This window comes from Thermobia domestica, unplaced genomic scaffold (genome assembly GCF_964235325.1).
Source record: "Thermobia domestica unplaced genomic scaffold, izTheDome1.hap1.1 HAP1_SCAFFOLD_1920, whole genome shotgun sequence".
NCBI lineage: Eukaryota > Metazoa > Arthropoda > Insecta > Zygentoma > Lepismatidae > Thermobia > Thermobia domestica.
In genome coordinates this window covers 1-23,232 of record NW_027657627.1, presented here as the reverse complement: position 1 = coordinate 23,232, position 23,232 = coordinate 1, and the positions used below count along the sequence as shown (strand labels likewise).

The window sequence follows — 23,232 nt, the reverse complement described above, 5'->3', positions numbered from 1 at the left end:
GATGTGTCGTGCTTGTATACGAAAGGCATTTACTCGCCGGAGATCTACACTTAGTCATAATAATTTACTTTTAAAAAGTGGTAATACATTCCGTGTTAAGTATAGTAGTAGGTGCACACGGATCGGAAATCAGGTTATTTTAATGTGCCGTGCAAATAAACAGGCTGTTAGTGTAAGAAATAGTGGGTATAACGCTTAGAATATCGATTAATCGCTATGAAATAATGTTGATAAATTATCTCTTGAAAGTACTATAAAATTAATGTTTCTAGTATTTTCGTACTTGAAGGATAATGAAATTTGAAAAAGAGATGCCAACAGCACCTGGTGTTCCCAGGCGGTCACCCATCCAAGTACTGACCAGGCCCGATGCTGCTTGACTTCGGTGATCGGACGAGAACCGGTATATTCAGCATGGTATGGCCGTTGGCAACTACCTTTTCTTCAATGTCCTGTTAAGGAAGTATGTTTTAAGTAAGAATTGACATTATTAACTATAAAGGCAAGCATATTAACGTCGTTAACATTACTTGGAATATACTAATATTCGAATAAATATTTGAATGTTCGAATGATGAGTGATTCGGATGTTCATAGTGCCACTATGTCCTATCGAGTTTACTATCACGAACCAACGTATGAAATTGTATATAAATAAATAAAAATAAATCCTTTATTAAGTATTGATTACAGGAAAAAGGCAAACTTACATTCTTTAATGTACACAATGAAATGTATGAAGATATTTTTAAGATATGTTTCACTTACCCTTTATAACGCAAGGTAGTTTTCAGTGTAGCATCCTCTTCAGCTGCGAGATAACGTAAGGCAGATGATCATTCAGTCGTGAAGCACTAAAATGTAATATACATTTTAACTATTATCGATAAGAATTATTTACTGCAGGGATGCAAATAAAGTGAGGCAAATTAGTAAATAAAAACCGATACTGTAACTGATAATGTAATTACGTATCTGTATTAGTTGTATATACAGTAATCGCACGATTATCCGCGGAGTTGGATGTTGGCATAATCGCGCATAATCAGCAGTATGAGCAGAAAAGGAAATGAAATGAAATCTTTAGATTTACGTCGCATACTTATACCGGTTACGCTAAAGGAGACGGTGATGATGAGTACTGAATGAAGAAAGTGGGAGGAAACGGGAGAAACCCGAGAAAACCCATGAGCACGGTCTTTATGCACGACAAAGTTCACACGGCACGAGCTGGGATTGAACCAGGGACCCCAAGCACCGGAGGCAAAAAAGGGACAAAAAGTCTTTCGTGCAACTTTCGTTTTCGGTTAAAAAGTTTACACATAATTTAGAAAGAGTAGTTTTCTGGTCTTTTTATTTCACAAGTTGGTTCATGTCTATATTTTTTACATGCATAAAAAATTTTTCAACTCCCTTGCTTAGTTCCTGTTAAAGACCTCTACCTCTGATTGTATTTTTTGCACATATTCTTATTGTTTTCAGACAACATTTCTAAGAGCGTAATTTATCGTCAGCAAGAAAGAAAAGGAAAGCCTCGGATAGTGGAATGTGTACTGTATATATATATATATATATATATATATATATATATATATATATATATATATATATATATATATATATATATATATATACGTATTAGTATATAGTTTTATTTTATACGTCTCCTATTATTACACAATGTGCAGATATTGTGAAAGCGCAAGTAAATATGTATAACTCCCCGTTCTGCACTTAATAACTTGAAAGAAGTTCGGGGAAGGTAGTGTAACAGAAAGTGCAAACAGAAATGAGGGTTTTACAGGCATTTAATATTATTCCGTAGTAGTATGATTTTTTGTAAAATATATATATATATATATATATATATATATATATATATATATATATATATATATATATATATATATATATATATAAACATACATATTCAATGATATAGTAAGAGGTTAGCAGCACTGATAGAACTGCAGAAAGTACAAAACCGTTAATAAGAAAGAGAGAGAGATGGTGGCCGCTTTTGTGCTTTTCATTGGCTAATTCCGAATTGCGCGCGAATACGTACGAGATTTCTTTCTTTTTCCTCTTCGCAGCCCAGATGTTGCCAATTAGAAGTTTTTAGTACTACATTTGTATGAAAATGTTGCCTTTAAGAAATGTGGTTTGCATACGGAGGAAAAGAGCAAAATGAATATTTATCTTAGTGGGCATGAAAAAAGACGAAACATTTTGCAAGATGGACACACGAACTTCCTTAATGCAGGCGTTCAGTACATTATTGTAAAGAAAAAAACACTAAAAAGAATTACTTCAATATCCCTAGCAACATTCAACAATTCATAGAGAAAAATCTTTATTTTGAGAACAATGGAAAACTATGTAATTGTAGATAACTACTAAATTTAATGATTAAGGAAAACGTTTAGGCCCGGCCCTTCAGAAAGAAAGTGCACAGAATTTTCTCTCATGGAAGCAATTGCAAAATCAACATTTTGTTTGCAGTTATAATTAGAGGATCTATATACAGGGTTGTTCGAAAAAGAATGTATCCTCTTGAAAGAAAATATTCTCTGGGCCCCTAATCCTTTATATACCGAAAGGAAGTTTGTATAGCATTTTTTCTTACCTTCGTTAGAAGAATTGAAAGTGACTACTATCGTGACACGGGAGATATTTGATCGATAGTCGAATTACTCCCATGCTCGAATGAACACGTCTCTTGTAAGGAGAGGAAAGGCTTCTGTGATCCGCTATCGCAGCTGTGTCATATCTGCAGAGAATGTTAGGACACAAACGTGATCTTTGAGAGCCTCGTGAAAAGAAGTCGCATAGTATCATGTGTGGAGACATCGGGGCCATCTGAAGAACGCTTCATCATTAGGACCAAGGGCGAGTTACGAAACACTCTGGGATATATTTATTAACATAACTTCTCGTCATTCTGCAAGTGTGGTGGAGCTCCATCCTATTGGAAAAGGAAACCTCGGGAGCCCTCTTCATGTGTAGGTATCGTTCACATCTGAAGCATGTGAAGATAGATTACTGTACTATCGTTGTACCTAAAATCATTTTCTACGAATACGAACATGTCTACACTGAAGGCAGTGCAGCTCTTTTTCTCTTTTTTTTTTGGTCATGTATTGTAACGCGGGGCAATGCACACAATAACATGTAATGTTGTGTATCATCATAAAGGGCCAGGGCGATGATTGGATCTTGATGGACGTGGAGAACTGATAGGTGATGTGAGTGGTATTGTGATCTATGGTTGTATGTTTACTGATGAATGCATAAGGAGAGGTGAAGGGGTTGCCTTTTTTTTATGTCGATCGGCAGGGAAGCGATTGGGAAACTTTTGACTTTGTTTTTCAACCGAATATATTGATTGAATAGGTCGCCGACAATTTTACGGGGCGTCACGTCGTTGCCTTTTTCATGTCGATCGCGAGCGAAGCGAGCGTTTTTTTTTTTTTTTTTTTTTTTACCGACAATATGTATTGAATCGGTTGCCAACACCTTTAGGGGCGCGTCACGTCCTTCTTTCTGTGCTGATCGCGAGCGAAGCGAGCGCGAAATTTTTGACTTTTTTTTTTTTTTTTTTTACCCACAATATTTATTCAATCGGTCGCCAACACTTTTAGGGGTGCGTCACGTCCTCTTTTCTCTGCTGATCGCGAGCGAAGCGAGCGCGAAATTTTGACCTTTTTTCTCTTTTTAATTCTTTTTTTTTTTCTTAAGAAAAAATATTGATTTCATAGGTCGCCAACATTTTTACGGGATGGAACATCGTTTATTTGTTTTTCCAACCGTCTTTCTGTCTTGAGCCCCCCGCCAAGTTAACTTTATGGTGGACAAAAACTATGTGCGGTGGGTTACCGCGGGGTTCTCCCGTTTCCTCCCACTTTCTTCATTCCACCACCATTTCAATCATTTCTCATAATCAGCGCCTCTTTTAGCCTAAGCGGCATAACGTGGGACGTAAAACAAAGATTTCCTTTAGTTGCTTTCTGTCTTGATTACGAGCGCGAAATTTTTTACTTTTTTTTTCTTTCTTTTGATATTATTCATTTAATAGGACGGCAACACCTTTACGGGCCGCCGCGTCGTCGTTTACACTTCTTCAGCCCATATTCTTTCTGCTTGTTCGTTTTCCGGCATCTTGTTATCACCGCCCGCGGGAATGCCTATGTCTTTCATCGCTTTTTGAAGCAAATCTTTAATAAATATGCACTCTCACATTTCTACTAATATGCATACCACAGTGGATAGACTGTAACTAGGAAAGCAGAAGCCTGCATATCATATTATTTAACAGTTGAAAGTGAACTGCCATTTTAAGTTTGATTTTGATCAGATGAGTGCAGTTCAACTCGTCGACAATTGTGAAGATTCTCGAGGTTAGGGACCATCCATTTTGTGCTTTGTAATGAAAATGGCTGCAGCCAAACTTCTCTGATCTGAATGAAACTTGGCATGATGATACATCTTGACCTGCTCTACAAGTTTATTTAGTATTTTCCGTTGCGCAGGCTTTTGCTTCTCCAGGTTCTCCCATGGAACTGAGAAACGTATTCAGTCGAACTTCTGCGGTAAGTCAGTATATCATCCTGAGAAGTTTGATCGAGATAGCAGAGGTTCGACTATTCGTTTTTCAATTCCATGTGATATTACAACACGGTGAACTAAATTTATATAGAAACACTTTGATTTTGTTTTGTTTTTTGCTAGCATTAAACTGAGAAAATGTTATTGAATAGACAGAGAACACCACTCAAAGAAAAGTACATCATAAGAATATATATATGGTTGCTGTGGTTCTCGGTTTAATTTGCTAGTTAAGAAACTTGCTCTAAATAAGTACATCTTACAGGTGAAAAACTAAGCCAGGCGATAGAATTAAATATAAAGTTATACACTTTTATTTTACGTTTACTAGTGTTGGGTTACTACTGTAAAATAAGTCAGTATATATGAAAGATAACTGTATTAGGTACTATTTTCCACCGCGGTGTATTCTTGCATAGTGTACTTAATGTTTACAAGCGGGGCGCTACTAGTATGGATGCATGACAAGTGCTATTGAAACTCGAAAACTAACTGGTTTCCACTACCCTTGCTTATACGTATACCCGCGTCGCCTTCGCTCCTGTTCACTTTGGACGCACATTCTTGCTATCGCTCAGGCCCCCAGCTTTCTCCTGTTTTGGCTCCCTTAAATAGTATTCGTGCTTTTTATTGGCCACCTGGCAAAGCACTTGTAATGATTTTACACCAGTAACTCTAAAATACATGTGTATTACTTTATTTAATTCTGTCGTCTGCAGAATTTTTTTTTTTTTTCGTACAAATATGCCTTTTCATGCAGAACACTGAATTTTGCCTGTAAATTTTTGAGAATATGCTGTGACGAAACTTGAGCACCGTTCTTCTTTTCTTTCTTATCACGAGTCTTCTTTAGCCTAATGAGCACAATCATCACACGATAACGACTATTCTTTTCATTTAACTTGTAAACAAGTTGAACTAATAATAATAATTGATGTACAAAGGAGAAGTGTCCTACATATTTGAGGTAAAAAATAAAATAAATATACTTCTACTTCATCCGTGTTTACAAAGTTAAATGTTATCGATTTACAAAAAATGGTCACCTATCCACACACTGACCAGGCTCGACACTGCTTGACCATACATATTAAAACATCGGTCCCACTGAATACACAAGTAGTAAGCACATTCACATAAAAATAATTAGGATTACAGTATATAAAATGTGTTAATTAAAATAGCAAATGCCTTACCTTATCACAGGCGATCCAAAGCCACTGCACATCATCTGCTACGCACACTATATTCCTCCAATATTTCACTCACTTCCTATATCACGCAACAGAAAATATTAATAAAATTCACTTAGCAACATTTTCATTTTTAATCAACAATACGTATAACAATTAAGAATAAAATTAATTGTGAGCACATTGTTATAATTAGAATACTGTTTTTATTCGTTTACAAATATGGGATTAATATAGAGCTGGCAGCAACAATATATACAACTCATCCTGTATGTATCGTAAATCCTAACTTGAGAAGACATCTCTGACGCAAACAATGAGACAAGAAATCAAATACTATATCCGACACATTTGGGGTTTATTGAACTTCAATGTTGGAAGATACCACCTTGTCGGTAGTACAAATGTAATATCCTTACAACACGCGGAACTTTTGCCAGGCATATCTAGGAATTTGGGAAGATTAATTGATATCCTTAATGTGCAATGTATGATTATGACGCATTGTTATGTACACGCAGACGGAACCAGGACAATCTATAGATGACATTTGCACTGTGTTTGGACAATTTGTTCGCAGAAAGTAACCGTTTTTGTCTATGAATACTTGAGAACATGGAAGGTATGAGATATACATTTATGCGCAAATATTATAATACAAATCATTGTTAGTTTGGTGGATGCGTGAAAGAAAGAAAAGGAGTAGATTTTTGCAGACGTCCGGATATAAAGCGAGAACTGAGAATACGCATCTATAACATCTATTTTCTTTGTGTTAATGATATCGATGAACTAAACGGGGAAACTAAAATACAACTGTTTGCAGTATAATTCGAAGTATAGTCAAGTGCAGAGGCGTACTCACGGGGTGTCCACCGGGTGCGGACTCCTCGCAAAAGTTCCTAAGTGAACATACATTTGCAGACTTTCTCATTAAATGTAGTTATTAACAGGGAAAATATTGATGTATCATCAATATAAATCTGATCTTACACTTCATCTGTACTCTGTCTGTATCATGTTTTTGTGAAAAAGTAAGTGGAATATTTATCGTGTTTTCGAATGCAGAATAATAGTATATAGACATAGTGGCTTGTAGTATTGGAACCTTGCCCCCCGAAGCTTGGATCCCTTAGAAGAAAAAAAAAATGCATGCGCGCCTGGTGAAATGGTTAACGAATTCAGTTCACTCGATGAATCGACAGATAGTAATACACATTTCGACAGATCGACAGCATTCGACAGATACAGACATATGAAAGTAGCACAAGAATTAGGCGAAAGTCCGTGCGTTTCCTCATTCACGTAGGAAACAACAGAAAATATCAACTACCATAAAATAATCCGTATATATATTTAATTTATTTGGAATAAAATAAATATAGAAACAACCTGTTCATACATAACTACGGTAAGTGCGTTAATTGCTAACGTAAGAACAAATATGAAACAAGGCACAAAATAAAAAAGAAAAATAAAGTTAAAGGGAATAAATATTTAGGCTTGATTGTCATTCGTATTAAGAAGCTGGGTAATAAAATGTTAAAATCTACAGAAAATTATGAAATTAAATCAGGATTTGAAATAAAAGTCTATACATTGGAAGTAGGCCAGGGAGTTTGCAAGGCAGATGTGTGCGACACGCGTTACTTTATAGATTCCCTTCATTGAACTATAGTAAGCAGTACGAAGATGGTACTTTGCGTATAATCACAGGAAGGATTGAAGTTAATTACCATGGTAATATAATTATTTATTGATAAGTATTTCCATGTTAAATTATGAAAATTATAAGCACAAGGAGGGTGAAAAAGTAGTGTGACCGACTTAGCAATGACTGAAACATAAAATAGAAAGCGAATAAAAACAAATGCCTTTTGAGTTATGTGGAATAAAGTTTCTTCTAGCCAGTAAGGAAGAATAGGATCTGGTGCATTCATTGATACCTGAAAAAATCGTTTATCAAAATAGAAGGAAACACACTTATCGTTGTGGCAACTACGAACTTCTGTTTACCTCAGCCCGCCTCAGCAAGTGCTTTCTATCCGGTCCGCGCTCCGTAACCAAACTCAACGCTGCCTGCCAGCGAAAATTTCATTCTTCAGTATCGTTGAGTTTATTGCAGAAAGCAATGGCAGATACGGCATCAGCACCTGCAGCCCCGGCACAGGCTTCTCCTAAGAAGTCTGCAAAGCCTAAGAAACCAAAAACAACACCTTCTCATCCAAGAACATCAGAAATGGTGAACAACGCCATCAAGAATTTGAAGGAAAGGGGAGGAAGTTCACTGCAAGCTATTAAGAAATACATCTCTCAGAACTACAAAGTGGATGCCGAGAAGCTTGCTCCATTTATCAAGAAATACTTGAGAAGTGCAGTTGCTTCTGGGTCTTTGGTTCAGACCAAGGGAAAAGGTGCATCTGGATCGTTTAAGCTTAGTGCTTCATCGCTGAAGGAGAAGCCTGAAGGTGGATCTTCAACCAAGGCGAAACGATCAGCATCAAAGGAGAAGAAGCCTGCGAAAAAGCCAGCAGCTAAACGTCCCAAGAAGACTGGTGAAAAGAAAAAGGCTGCTGCTCCCAAACCTAAGAAATCACCATCTAAAGTGAAGAAGGCAAAAACTCCCAAGAAGCCAAAGGCCCCGAAGCCAAAGAAGGCTACAGCAAAACCGAAAAGTGCTAAGAAGGCTGCACCAAAGAAGAAGTAAATGTGTCAGTAAATCATCTGACATTTTAAAACGGCTCTTTTTAGAGCCATCAAATACTTTGAGAAGAGTAAAATTGTGCTTTTCCTATCATTATCACATGTTCATTCATAGCAATGTATAGTATACACGCAAGGGACTTTGAGTTTTCTTTTTAACCGAAGCACTTCTTGATGTAAGTGCTTTATAACAGAGGGGAATTGAGGGTGGGGAAAGAAAGCTTTCACGGGTGTCAAGAATGGTGTACTCGAAAAAAAATGGGGAACACATTACGTAATGTCAATTTGTGATCACTTACTTTTTCCTTGTTCCTATCTTCAAGTAGCGAAACAGTACAGAAAACGCACTTAATGCATTTGTTAGAAAAACTTTTGCAGGCTGACTGGGTTCGATTCTCGGTGGGAGCTCAAATGTTTCGCATTGCACGTTAATAAGTAGGTCCACGTTTGAAACAGCCTTGCTGCTGAAAGGGACACTAAACTAAAATCAACTCTTTTCAAGGCTGGGGTGAAAGAAATGTTCGAACTTATTACAACTCGTGAAAGTGAAGTAGACTGTTTCAATTTAACGTCGTACTATTATGATTTTTATGATAAAGGAGACGGGTGATTACGCCTAATGAATGATGGAAATACTGGTGTAATGAGAAAGTGTTAGGAAAAGGGAACACGCTAATAACCACGGATACCGTCTTATAATTCGTAATATTGCTATAAAGAAAAATAGTAACACCAGCAGAAATGTAGGTGTACAATTGAACTGATGTTAAGTACAAACAGACACTTAAAGAAAGTTTAGTTTAACGTTTGCATTCAACAGCAGCGACCTCTGAGAAAATATTACTTTTGCTACCTTGGAAGAAGTACATATTTCGCCTGCGAGTTCTATGAGATTAATAACGTTGAGAAGGGCAAACAGTGGTTGAATCGAAGTTAACTTATGCAACATATGGCAAAATCGAATCCTTGACCACATAAAACGAAGATAATCAATCGGTAAACATAGGGGAAAACTAAAGAATATACTTGAAAGATAGGATGATATACGAAACGAGAGGAAAACGAAGGTAGATGTATTAACTATGCAACATACGGCGTGAGAATTTAAAAAAAAAAGATAACAAGTATGGACAAGATCCTTGTTAGGATAACAGCATCTCTAAGTAGTGTATTGGTCCTAAAAAGGACCGTTTTTGAACTCAGTGCCAGAACTTCAAACTTAAGCACGTTCCCCACGGATGCGGCGAGCAAGCTGAATGTCCTTAGGCATGATTGTGACTCTCTTTGCGTGAATAGCACACAAGTTGGTGTCTTCGAAAAGCCCTACAAGGTAAGCTTCACTTGCCTCCTGTAAAGCCATGACAGCTGAGCTTTGGAAGCGAAGATCTGTCTTGAAATCTTGTGCAATTTCTCGGACGAGTCGTTGGAAGGGCAGCTTGCGGATGAGCAATTCAGTGCTCTTCTGGTAACGACGAATTTCTCGGAGAGCCACAGTACCAGGCCTGTAACGATGGGGCTTTTTCACTCCACCGGTAGCTGGAGCACTCTTTCTTGCAGCTTTGGTGGCAAGCTGCTTTCGAGGAGCTTTGCCTCCAGTAGATTTCCTAGCTGTCTGCTTGGTACGTGCCATTGCAACTGTCACGACTTGTTTCAAATAATTGCGCGCTGAATGAAGTCAAGTTATATAAAGAGCAAAACCGTTAAATCAAGCTATTTCTCATTGGATAAAGTCAGTCGAAAAGGACAGTTCTCATTGGCTTAGACACGTTTTGTGTTTTTCCTCCGTGCTTTCCCTGCATGATCGAAGGAACAAAACCACGAGTCTTGGGCTGCTTGGGCTTGTATTTCTCGTGTGTGGTGAGCGAAGCAGTAACATATCGAAATGACAGGACGTGGAAAAGGAGGCAAGGGTCTTGGCAAAGGAGGTGCCAAGCGCCACCGTAAAGTTCTTCGTGACAACATCCAGGGTATCACCAAACCCGCTATTAGGCGTCTTGCTCGCCGTGGTGGTGTGAAGCGTATCTCTGGTCTCATTTATGAAGAGACCCGAGGAGTATTGAAAGTATTCCTGGAGAACGTAATCAGAGATGCTGTTACATACACAGAACACGCCAAGAGGAAGACAGTGACAGCTATGGATGTTGTGTATGCCTTGAAGAGGCAAGGAAGAACCCTGTACGGTTTCGGAGGTTAAGTTGGGGTTCCTCCTATTTTGGATATAAAATTGGCATAAACGGCTCTTTTCAGAGCCAACAAATTTATATAAAGGGAAAGATTTACTTTGTGCGATTTTCTGTTAGATTATAAGAATTCGTGTAACTACATTAAAGCCTTTTGATGCACACAAAATTACAGACGTAGAGAGATTAATTTGAGAAAATCATACGTTTTTTTTTACATTATGTACGTTCATGTATACGTATTCATATGTAGCAGTATTAATGCTGGAGAAGGGGTTCTGGTTGGAAATTGGCGATTTGTTGGAAGTAGCGAGCATGAGAGATGCGAAACGCAAGTCGGAATTTCTGTTCTGACAGTAGGATGTACGTATAGAGGCTTATACAACTTCTATACTGTGCTGTGAGGGGCGAATAATGCGTTAGAAACCTGAATCTTGTCCTTTATCTTGTTTACGTGGTCTTGGGTTCGATTTTTTTCTTTTGCGGTAGTGTCTATTGTGATTTACATGTAAATTAATGACACTTCGTAGCGGGTTAGTAAAATAAAGAGTAATACAAATATGAGATGTAGGTTAATGCATTGTATACTTCACATTATTTACTAAAGAAAGGCAGTAGTTACAAGAAACCTAGGCTCGCTCGTTGGGCACAGTAGCAAATGAGTTCTGAGATCAGAGAATAAGAGTAGTTGCGTATTACAAACCATATACATATAACACATATCACACAAATATGAATATCGACCTTGCAAAGAATAAATCGTACTTAAGTGTGCATTTAATGTCATTACTATGTTGCAAAAGAAATTTAGGAAAGTTTTTTGATCCGCTCTGTTCATGATGTCATTGGGGCATAGTAATGAACAATAATAAATGTCGAGAACATATTGAACAGAGTAATTTCAGCCAAGCCAACGCAAGAGAGAAACATGAGTGCTTTAAGAATGTTGGAAATTCCTTTGTCTAGCATGAAGTACATGAGAATATGTGGTATGAGGTTTTCTTCCATTGCTGAGAATCTGGGCTCGACTGTCCTGTCCTCTGGGTAATATGAGCCCGATGTACGCAAATATCAAAAAAATGTAGCTAGCGACAATACAAAAGGTAATGATCTTATAATTAATAATGTAGTGGGAACTAAGCACATCGCTGTTTGGAGTATTCTAAAGATAGTGTGACTTCCTATGGGCTTCAATTACGATCGACGACTACACATACTAATTAATCGAATAGCAGCGAGAATTTCGAATGACACTAAGCAACTATCTCAGACACTTTTGATGAGTCTGTATATCGAAAACAATTCATTTCAATCGTAAATCTCCTCTATAAAGGGGTTTGTGGCCCTCATAAGGGCCGATTTGTATGAGATATAGGTCTTACATTTATGCCTTCTTCTCAGTTTTCTTGGGCAGAAGTACAGCTTGAATGTTGGGCAAAACACCACCCTGAGCGATTGTAACTCCAGACAACAACTTGTTTAATTCCTCGTCGTTACGGATAGCTAACTGCAGATGACGTGGAATAATCCTAGTCTTCTTGTTGTCACGAGCAGCGTTGCCTGCCAACTCAAGAACTTCAGCTGCCAGGTATTCCATGACTGCAGCCAAATACACGGGAGCGCCAGCACCAACTCGTTCGGCATAGTTACCCTTTCGCAAAAGACGATGGATTCTGCCTACTGGGAATTGAAGGCCAGCCCTGCTGGAGCGGGACTTGCTCTTTCCCTTGACTTTTCCACCTTTGCCGCGACCAGACATTGTTCAATATTCTTTCGTAATAAGATGAGAGGAAAAATTGCGGCCTCCCATGAATCAAGTCAGTTTTGTTACTACTTCAAGCGTGCACCCGAGTGCATCAAATGAAAAGCAAGGCAGTTGGCGCGAATTGAAACACGTACTGTAATTTAAATGAAGTCGATAAATCGGCGGACACATCTAATTTTGCTGAACGAGTGAGTCATCATGCCACCAAAAACTAGCGGAAAGGCTGCAAAGAAGGCTGGTAAAGCCCAAAAGAATATCTCCAAGGGAGATAAGAAGAAGAAGAGGAGGAGGAAGGAGAGCTATGCCATTTACATCTACAAAGTTTTGAAGCAAGTGCATCCTGACACTGGCATATCTAGCAAAGCTATGAGTATCATGAACAGCTTTGTTAATGACATCTTCGAGCGTATTGCTGCTGAAGCTTCTCGTTTGGCCCATTACAATAACGGTCAACTATCACCAGCCGGGAAATCCAAACAGCTGTGCGCCTTCTTTTGCCTGGTGAACTTGCCAAGCACGCTGTAAGTGAGGGTACGAAGGCTGTTACCAAGTACACAAGCTCTAAGTAAAAATCTTCTTCAAGATTTTTCATTTCAAACGGTCCTTGTCAGGACCAACACATTATTCGAAAGAGTTAAATCACGAAATTTGCTTCATTCTGTTATGTAGAAACACCTTGAAATCCAATTTCTATATGCTGTTAGTAAAAAAGTAAAGCACATAGCGGAGATGTGTCGTGCTTGTATACGAAAGGCATTTACTCGCCGGAGATCTACACTTAGTCATAATAATTTACTTTTAAAAAGTGGTAATACATTCCGTGTTAAGTATAGTAGTAGGTGCACACGGATCGGAAATCAGGTTATTTTAATGTGCCGTGCAAATAAACAGGCTGTTAGTGTAAGAAATAGTGGGTATAACGCTTAGAATATCGATTAATCGCTATGAAATAATGTTGATAAATTATCTCTTGAAAGTACTATAAAATTAATGTTTCTAGTATTTTCGTACTTGAAGGATAATGAAATTTGAAAAAGAGATGCCAACAGCACCTGGTGTTCCCAGGCGGTCACCCATCCAAGTACTGACCAGGCCCGATGCTGCTTGACTTCGGTGATCGGACGAGAACCGGTATATTCAGCATGGTATGGCCGTTGGCAACTACCTTTTCTTCAATGTCCTGTTAAGGAAGTATGTTTTAAGTAAGAATTGACATTATTAACTATAAAGGCAAGCATATTAACGTCGTTAACATTACTTGGAATATACTAATATTCGAATAAATATTTGAATGTTCGAATGATGAGTGATTCGGATGTTCATAGTGCCACTATGTCCTATCGAGTTTACTATCACGAACCACGTATGAAATTGTATATAAATAAATAAAAATAAATCCTTTATTAAGTATTGATTACAGGAAAAAGGCAAACTTACATTCTTTAATGTACACAATGAAATGTATGAAAGATATTTTTAAGATATGTTTCACTTACCCTTTATAACGCAAGGTAGTTTTCAGTGTAGCATCCTCTTCAGCTGCGAGATAACGTAAGGCAGATGATCATTCAGTCGTGAAGCACTAAAATGTAATATACATTTTAACTATTATCGATAAGAATTATTTACTGCAGGGATGCAAATAAAGTGAGGCAAATTAGTAAATAAAAACCGATACTGTAACTGATAATGTAATTACGTATCTGTATTAGTTGTATATACAGTAATCGCACGATTATCCGCGGAGTTGGATGTTGGCATAATCGCGCATAATCAGCAGTATGAGCAGAAAAGGGAAATGAAATGAAATCTTTAGATTTACGTCGCATACTTATACCGGTTACGCTAAAGGAGACGGTGATGATGAGTACTGAATGAAGAAAGTGGGAGGAAACGGGAGAAGAAACCCGAGAAAACCCATGAGCACGGTCTTTATGCACGACAAAGTTCACACGGCACGAGCTGGGATTGAACCAGGGACCCCAAGCACCGGAGGCCAAAAAAGGGACAAAAAGTCTTTCGTGCAACTTTCGTTTTCGGTAAAAAGTTTACACATAATTTAGAAAGAGTAGTTTTCTGGTCTTTTTATTTCACAAGTTGGTTCATGTCTATATTTTTTACATGCATAAAAAATTTTTCAACTCCCTTGCTTAGTTCCTGTTAAAGACCTCTACCTCTGATTGTATTTTTTGCACATATTCTTATTGTTTTCAGACAACATTTCTAAGAGCGTAATTTATCGTCAGCAAGAAAAGAAAAGGAAAGCCTCGGATAGTGGAATGTGTACTGTATATATATATATATATATATATATATATATATATATATATATATATATATATATATATATATATATATATATATACGTATTAGTATATAGTTTTATTTTATACGTCTCCTATTATTACACAATGTGCAGATATTGTGAAAGCGCAAGTAAATATGTATAACTCCCCGTTCTGCACTTAATAACTTGAAAGAAGTTCGGGGAAGGTAGTGTAACAGAAAGTGCAAACAGAAATGAGGGTTTACAGGCATTTAATATTATTCCGTAGTAGTATGATTTTTTGTATATATATATATATATATATATATATATATATATATATATATATATATATATATATATATATATATATATATATATATATATATATAACATACATATTCAATGATATAGTAAGAGGTTAGCAGCACTGATAGAACTGCAGAAAGTACAAAACCGTTAATAAGAAAGAGAGAGAGATGGTGGCCGCTTTTGTGCTTTTCATTGGCTAATTCCGAATTGCGCGCGAATACGTACGAGATTTCTTTCTTTTTCCTCTTCGCAGCCCAGATGTTGCCAATTAGAAGTTTTTAGTACTACATTTGTATGAAAATGTTGCCTTTAAGAAATGTGGTTTGCATACGGAGAAAAGAGCAAAATGAATATTTATCTTAGTGGGCATGAAAAAAGACGAAACATTTTGCAAGATGGACACACGAACTTCCTTAATGCAGGCGTTCAGTACATTATTGTAAAGAAAAAAACACTAAAAAGAATTACTTCAATATCCCTAGCAACATTCAACAATTCATAGAGAAAAATCTTTATTTTGAGAACAATGGAAAACTATGTAATTGTAGATAACTACTAAATTTAATGATTAAGGAAAACGTTTAGGCCCGGCCCTTCAGAAAGAAAGTGCACAGAATTTTCTCTCATGGAAGCAATTGCAAAATCAACATTTTGTTTGCAGTTATAATTAGAGGATCTATATACAGGGTGTTCGAAAAAGAATGTATCCTCTTGAAAGAAAATATTCTCTGGGCCCCTAATCCTTTATATACCGAAAGGAAGTTTGTATAGCATTTTTTCTTACCTTCGTTAGAAGAATTGAAAGTGACTACTATCGTGACACGGGAGATATTTGATCGATAGTCGAATTACTCCCATGCTCGAATGAACACGTCTCTTGTAAGGAGAGGAAAGGCTTCTGTGATCCGCTATCGCAGCTGTGTCATATCTGCAGAGAATGTTAGGACACAAACGTGATCTTTGAGAGCCTCGTGAAAAGAAGTCGCATAGTATCATGTGTGGAGACATCGGGGCCATCTGAAGAACGCTTCATCATTAGGACCAAGGGCGAGTTACGAAACACTCTGGGATATATTTATTAACATAACTTCTCGTCATTCTGCAAGTGTGGTGGAGCTCCATCCTATTGGAAAAGGAAACCTCGGGAGCCCTCTTCATGTGTAGGTATCGTTCACATCTGAAGCATGTGAAGATAGATTACTGTACTATCGTGTACCTAAAATCATTTTCTACGAATACGAACATGTCTACACTGAAGGCAGTGCAGCTCTTTTTCTCTTTTTTTTTTGGTCATGTATTGTAACGCGGGGCAATGCACACAATAACATGTAATGTTGTGTATCATCATAAAGGGCCAGGGCGATGATTGGATCTTGATGGACGTGGAGAACTGATAGGTGATGTGAGTGGTATTGTGATCTATGGTTGTATGTTTACTGATGAATGCATAAGGAGAGGTGAAGGGGTTGCCTTTTTTTTTATGTCGATCGGCAGGGAAGCGATTGGGAAACTTTTGACTTTGTTTTTCAACCGAATATATTGATTGAATAGGTCGCCGACAATTTTACGGGGCGTCACGTCGTTGCCTTTTTCATGTCGATCGCGAGCGAAGCGAGCGTTTTTTTTTTTTTTTTTTTTTTACCGACAATATGTATTGAATCGGTTGCCAACACCTTTAGGGGCGCGTCACGTCCTTCTTTCTGTGCTGATCGCGAGCGAAGCGAGCGCGAAATTTTTGACTTTTTTTTTTTTTTTTTTACCCACAATATTTATTCAATCGGTCGCCAACACTTTTAGGGGTGCGTCACGTCCTCTTTTCTCTGCTGATCGCGAGCGAAGCGAGCGCGAAATTTTGACCTTTTTTTCTCTTTTTAATTCTTTTTTTTTTCTTTAAGAAAAAATATTGATTTCATAGGTCGCCAACATTTTTACGGGATGGAACATCGTTTATTTGTTTTTCCAACCGTCTTTCTGTCTTGAGCCCCCGCCAAGTTAACTTTATGGTGGACAAAAACTATGTGCGGTGGGTTACCGCGGGGTTCTCCCGTTTCCTCCCACTTTCTTCATTCCACCACCATTTCAATCATTTCTCATAATCAGCGCCTCTTTTAGCCTAAGCGGCATAACGTGGGACGTAAAACAAAGATTTCCTTTAGTTGCTTTCTGTCTTGATTACGAGCGCGAAATTTTTTACTTTTTTTTTCTTTCTTTTGATATTATTCATTTAATAGGACGGCAACACCTTTACGGGCCGCCGCGTCGTCGTTTACACTTCTTCAGCCCATATTCTTTCTGCTTGTTCGTTTTCCGGCATCTTGTTATCACCGCCCGCGGGAATGCCTATGTCTTTCATCGCTTTTTGAAGCAAATCTTTAATAAATATGCACTCTCACATTTCTACTAATATGCATACCACAGTGGATAGACTGTAACTAGGAAAGCAGAAGCCTGCATATCATATTATTTAACAGTTGAAAGTGAACTGCCATTTTAAGTTTGATTTTGATCAGATGAGTGCAGTTCAACTCGTCGACAATTGTGAAGATTCTCGAGGTTAGGGACCATCCATTTTGTGCTTTGTAATGAAAATGGCTGCAGCCAAACTTCTCTGATCTGAATGAAACTTGGCATGATGATACATCTTGACCTGCTCTACAAGTTTATTTAGTATTTTCCGTTGCGCAGGCTTTTGCTTCTCCAGGTTCTCCCATGGAACTGAGAAACGTATTCAGTCGAACTTCTGCGGTAAGTCAGTATATCATCCTGAGAAGTTTGATCGAGATAGCAGAGGTTCGACTATTCGTTTTTCAATTCCATGTGATATTACAACACGGTGAACTAAATTTATATAGAAACACTTTGATTTTGTTTTGTTTTTTGCTAGCATTAAACTGAGAAAATGTTATTGAATAGACAGAGAACACCACTCAAAGAAAAGTACATCATAAGAATATATATATGGTTGCTGTGGTTCTCGGTTTAATTTGCTAGTTAAGAAACTTGCTCTAAATAAGTACATCTTACAGGTGAAAAACTAAGCCAGGCGATAGAATTAAATATAAAGTTATACACTTTTATTTTACGTTTACTAGTGTTGGGTTACTACTGTAAAATAAGTCAGTATATATGAAAGATAACTGTATTAGGTACTATTTTCCACCGGCGGTGTATTCTTGCATAGTGTACTTAATGTTTACAAGCGGGGCGCTACTAGTATGGATGCATGACAAGTGCTATTGAAACTCGAAAACTAACTGGTTTCCACTACCCTTGCTTATACGTATACCCGCGTCGCCTTCGCTCCTGTTCACTTTGGACGCACATTCTTGCTATCGCTCAGGCCCCCAGCTTTCTCCTGTTTTGGCTCCCTTAAATAGTATTCGTGCTTTTTATTGGCCACCTGGCAAAGCACTTGTAATGATTTTACACCAGTAACTCTAAAATACATGTGTATTACTTTATTTAATTCTGTCGTCTGCAGAATTTTTTTTTTTTTTCGTACAAATATGCCTTTTCATGCAGAACACTGAATTTTGCCTGTAAATTTTTGAGAATATGCTGTGACGAAACTTGAGCACCGTTCTTCTTTTCTTTCTTATCACGAGTCTTCTTTAGCCTAATGAGCACAATCATCACACGATAACGACTATTCTTTTCATTTAACTTGTAAACAAGTTGAACTAATAATAATAATTGATGTACAAAGGAGAAGTGTCCTACATATTTGAGGTAAAAAATAAAATAAATATACTTCTACTTCATCCGTGTTTACAAAGTTAAATGTTATCGATTTACAAAAAATGGTCACCTATCCACACACTGACCAGGCTCGACACTGCTTGACCATACATATTAAAACATCGGTCCCACTGAATACACAAGTAGTAAGCACATTCACATAAAAATAATTAGGATTACAGTATATAAAATGTGTTAATTAAAATAGCAAATGCCTTACCTTATCACAGGCGATCCAAAGCCACTGCACATCATCTGCTACGCACACTATATTCCTCCAATATTTCACTCACTTCCTATATCACGCAACAGAAAATATTAATAAAATTCACTTAGCAACATTTTCATTTTTAATCAACAATACGTATAACAATTAAGAATAAAATTAATTGTGAGCACATTGTTATAATTAGAATACTGTTTTTATTCGTTTACAAATATGGGATTAATATAGAGCTGGCAGCAACAATATATACAACTCATCCTGTATGTATCGTAAATCCTAACTTGAGAAGACATCTCTGACGCAAACAATGAGACAAGAAATCAAATACTATATCCGACACATTTGGGGTTTATTGAACTTCAATGTTGGAAGATACCACCTTGTCGGTAGTACAAATGTAATATCCTTACAACACGCGGAACTTTTGCCAGGCATATCTAGGAATTTGGGAAGATTAATTGATATCCTTAATGTGCAATGTATGATTATGACGCATTGTTATGTACACGCAGACGGAACCAGGACAATCTATAGATGACATTTGCACTGTGTTTGGACAATTTGTTCGCAGAAAGTAACCGTTTTTGTCTATGAATACTTGAGAACATGGAAGGTATGAGATATACATTTTATGCGCAAATATTATAATACAAATCATTGTTAGTTTGGTGGATGCGTGAAAGAAAGAAAAGGAGTAGATTTTTGCAGACGTCCGGATATAAAGCGAGAACTGAGAATACGCATCTATAACATCTATTTTCTTTGTGTTAATGATATCGATGAACTAAACGGGGAAACTAAAATACAACTGTTTGCAGTATAATTCGAAGTATAGTCAAGTGCAGAGGCGTACTCACGGGGTGTCCACCGGGTGCGGACTCCTCGCAAAAGTTCCTAAGTGAACATACATTTGCAGACTTTCTCATTAAATGTAGTTATTAACAGGGAAAATATTGATGTATCATCAATATAAATCTGATCTTACACTTCATCTGTACTCTGTCTGTATCATGTTTTTGTGAAAAAGTAAGTGGAATATTTATCGTGTTTTCGAATGCAGAATAATAGTATATAGACATAGTGGCTTGTAGTATTGGAACCTTGCCCCCCGAAGCTTGGATCCCTTAGAAGAAAAAAAAAAATGCATGCGCGCCTGGTGAAATGGTTAACGAATTCAGTTCACTCGATGAATCGACAGATAGTAATACACATTTCGACAGATCGACAGCATTCGACAGATACAGACATATGAAAGTAGCACAAGAATTAGGCGAAAGTCCGTGCGTTTCCTCAATTCACGTAGGAAACAACAGAAAATATCAACTACCATAAAATAATCCGTATATATATTTAATTTATTTGGAATAAAATAAATATAGAAACAACCTGTTCATACATAACTACGGTAAGTGCGTTAATTGCTAACGTAAGAACAAATATGAAACAAGGCACAAAATAAAAAAGAAAAATAAAGTTAAAGGGAATAAATATTTAGGCTTGATTGTCATTCGTATTAAGAAGCTGGGTAATAAAATGTTAAAATCTACAGAAAATTATGAAATTAAATCAGGATTTGAAATAAAAGTCTATACATTGGAAGTAGGCCAGGGAGTTTGCAAGGCAGATGTGTGCGACACGCGTTACTTTATAGATTCCCTTCATTGAACTATAGTAAGCAGTACGAAGATGGTACTTTGCGTATAATCACAGGAAGGATTGAAGTTAATTACCATGGTAATATAATTATTTATTGATAAGTATTTCCATGTTAAATTATGAAAATTATAAGCACAAGGAGGGTGAAAAAGTAGTGTGACCGACTTAGCAATGACTGAAACATAAAATAGAAAAGCGAATAAAAACAAATGCCTTTTGAGTTATGTGGAATAAAGTTTCTTCTAGCCAGTAAGGAAGAATAGGATCTGGTGCATTCATTGAATACCTGAAAAAAATCGTTTATCAAAATAGAAGGAAACACACTTATCGTTGTGGCAACTACGAACTTCTGTTTACCTCAGCCCGCCTCAGCAAGTGCTTTCTATCCGGTCCGCGCTCCGTAACCAAACTCAACGCTGCCTGCCAGCGAAAATTTCATTCTTCAGTATCGTTGAGTTTATTGCAGAAAGCAATGGCAGATACGGCATCAGCACCTGCAGCCCCGGCACAGGCTTCTCCTAAGAAGTCTGCAAAGCCTAAGAAACCAAAAACAACACCTTCTCATCCAAGAACATCAGAAATGGTGAACAACGCCATCAAGAATTTGAAGGAAAGGGGAGGAAGTTCACTGCAAGCTATTAAGAAATACATCTCTCAGAACTACAAAGTGGATGCCGAGAAGCTTGCTCCATTTATCAAGAAATACTTGGAAGAAGTGCAGTTGCTTCTGGGTCTTTGGTTCAGACCAAGGGAAAAGGTGCATCTGGATCGTTTAAGCTTAGTGCTTCATCGCTGAAGGAGAAGCCTGAAGGTGGATCTTCAACCAAGGCGAAACGATCAGCATCAAAGGAGAAGAAGCCTGCGAAAAAGCCAGCAGCTAAACGTCCCAAGAAGACTGGTGAAAAGAAAAAGGCTGCTGCTCCCAAACCTAAGAAATCACCATCTAAAGTGAAGAAGGCAAAAACTCCCAAGAAGCCAAAGGCCCCGAAGCCAAAGAAGGCTACAGCAAAACCGAAAAGTGCTAAGAAGGCTGCACCAAAGAAGAAGTAAATGTGTCAGTAAATCATCTGACATTTTAAAACGGCTCTTTTTAGAGCCATCAAATACTTTGAGAAGAGTAAAATTGTGCTTTTCCTATCATTATCACATGTTCATTCATAGCAATGTATAGTATACACGCAAGGGACTTTGAGTTTTCTTTTTAACCGAAGCACTTCTTGATGTAAGTGCTTTATAACAGAGGGGAATTGAGGGTGGGGAAAGAAAGCTTTCACGGGTGTCAAGAATGGTGTACTCGAAAAAAAATGGGGAACACATTACGTAATGTCAATTTGTGATCACTTACTTTTTCCTTGTTCCTATCTTCAAGTAGCGAAACAGTACAGAAAACGCACTTAATGCATTTGTTAGAAAAACTTTTGCAGGCTGACTGGGTTCGATTCTCGGTGGGAGCTCAAATGTTTCGCATTGCACGTTAATAAGTAGGTCCACGTTTGAAACAGCCTTGCTGCTGAAAGGGACACTAAACTAAAATCAACTCTTTTCAAGGCTGGGGTGAAAGAAATGTTCGAACTTATTACAACTCGTGAAAGTGAAGTAGACTGTTTCAATTTAACGTCGTACTATTATGATTTTTATGATAAAGGAGACGGGTGATTACGCCTAATGAATGATGGAAATACTGGTGTAATGAGAAAGTGTTAGGAAAAGGGAACACGCTAATAACCACGGATACCGTCTTATAATTCGTAATATTGCTATAAAGAAAAATAGTAACACCAGCAGAAATGTAGGTGTACAATTGAACTGATGTTAAGTACAAACAGACACTTAAAGAAAGTTTAGTTTAACGTTTGCATTCAACAGCAGCGACCTCTGAGAAAATATTACTTTTGCTACCTTGGAAGAAGTACATATTTCGCCTGCGAGTTCTATGAGATTAATAACGTTGAGAAGGGCAAACAGTGGTTGAATCGAAGTTAACTTATGCAACATATGGCAAAATCGAATCCTTGACCACATAAAACGAAGATAATCAATCGGTAAACATAGGGGAAAACTAAAGAATATACTTGAAAGATAGGATGATATACGAAACGAGAGGAAAACGAAGGTAGATGTATTAACTATGCAACATACGGCGTGAGAATTTAAAAAAAAAAGATAACAAGTATGGACAAGATCCTTGTTAGGATAACAGCATCTCTAAGTAGTGTATTGGTCCTAAAAAGGACCGTTTTTGAACTCAGTGCCAGAACTTCAAACTTAAGCACGTTCCCCACGGATGCGGCGAGCAAGCTGAATGTCCTTAGGCATGATTGTGACTCTCTTTGCGTGAATAGCACACAAGTTGGTGTCTTCGAAAAGCCCTACAAGGTAAGCTTCACTTGCCTCCTGTAAAGCCATGACAGCTGAGCTTTGGAAGCGAAGATCTGTCTTGAAATCTTGTGCAATTTCTCGGACGAGTCGTTGGAAGGGCAGCTTGCGGATGAGCAATTCAGTGCTCTTCTGGTAACGACGAATTTCTCGGAGAGCCACAGTACCAGGCCTGTAACGATGGGGCTTTTTCACTCCACCGGTAGCTGGAG

General features: G+C 37.6%; 2 non-coding genes across 2 annotated transcripts; both read right to left on the bottom strand.

Moving 5' to 3' along the window:
- Nucleotides 1-312: 312 nt before the first annotated feature.
- LOC145678140 (5S ribosomal RNA) lies at nucleotides 313-431 on the bottom strand. Its single transcript, XR_014130256.1, has one exon. It is a non-coding gene; the product is annotated as a 5S ribosomal RNA (ribosomal RNA).
- Nucleotides 432-13,486: 13,055 nt separating this feature from the next.
- LOC145678139 (5S ribosomal RNA) lies at nucleotides 13,487-13,605 on the bottom strand. Its single transcript, XR_014130255.1, has one exon. It is a non-coding gene; the product is annotated as a 5S ribosomal RNA (ribosomal RNA).
- Nucleotides 13,606-23,232: the final 9,627 nt, after the last annotated feature.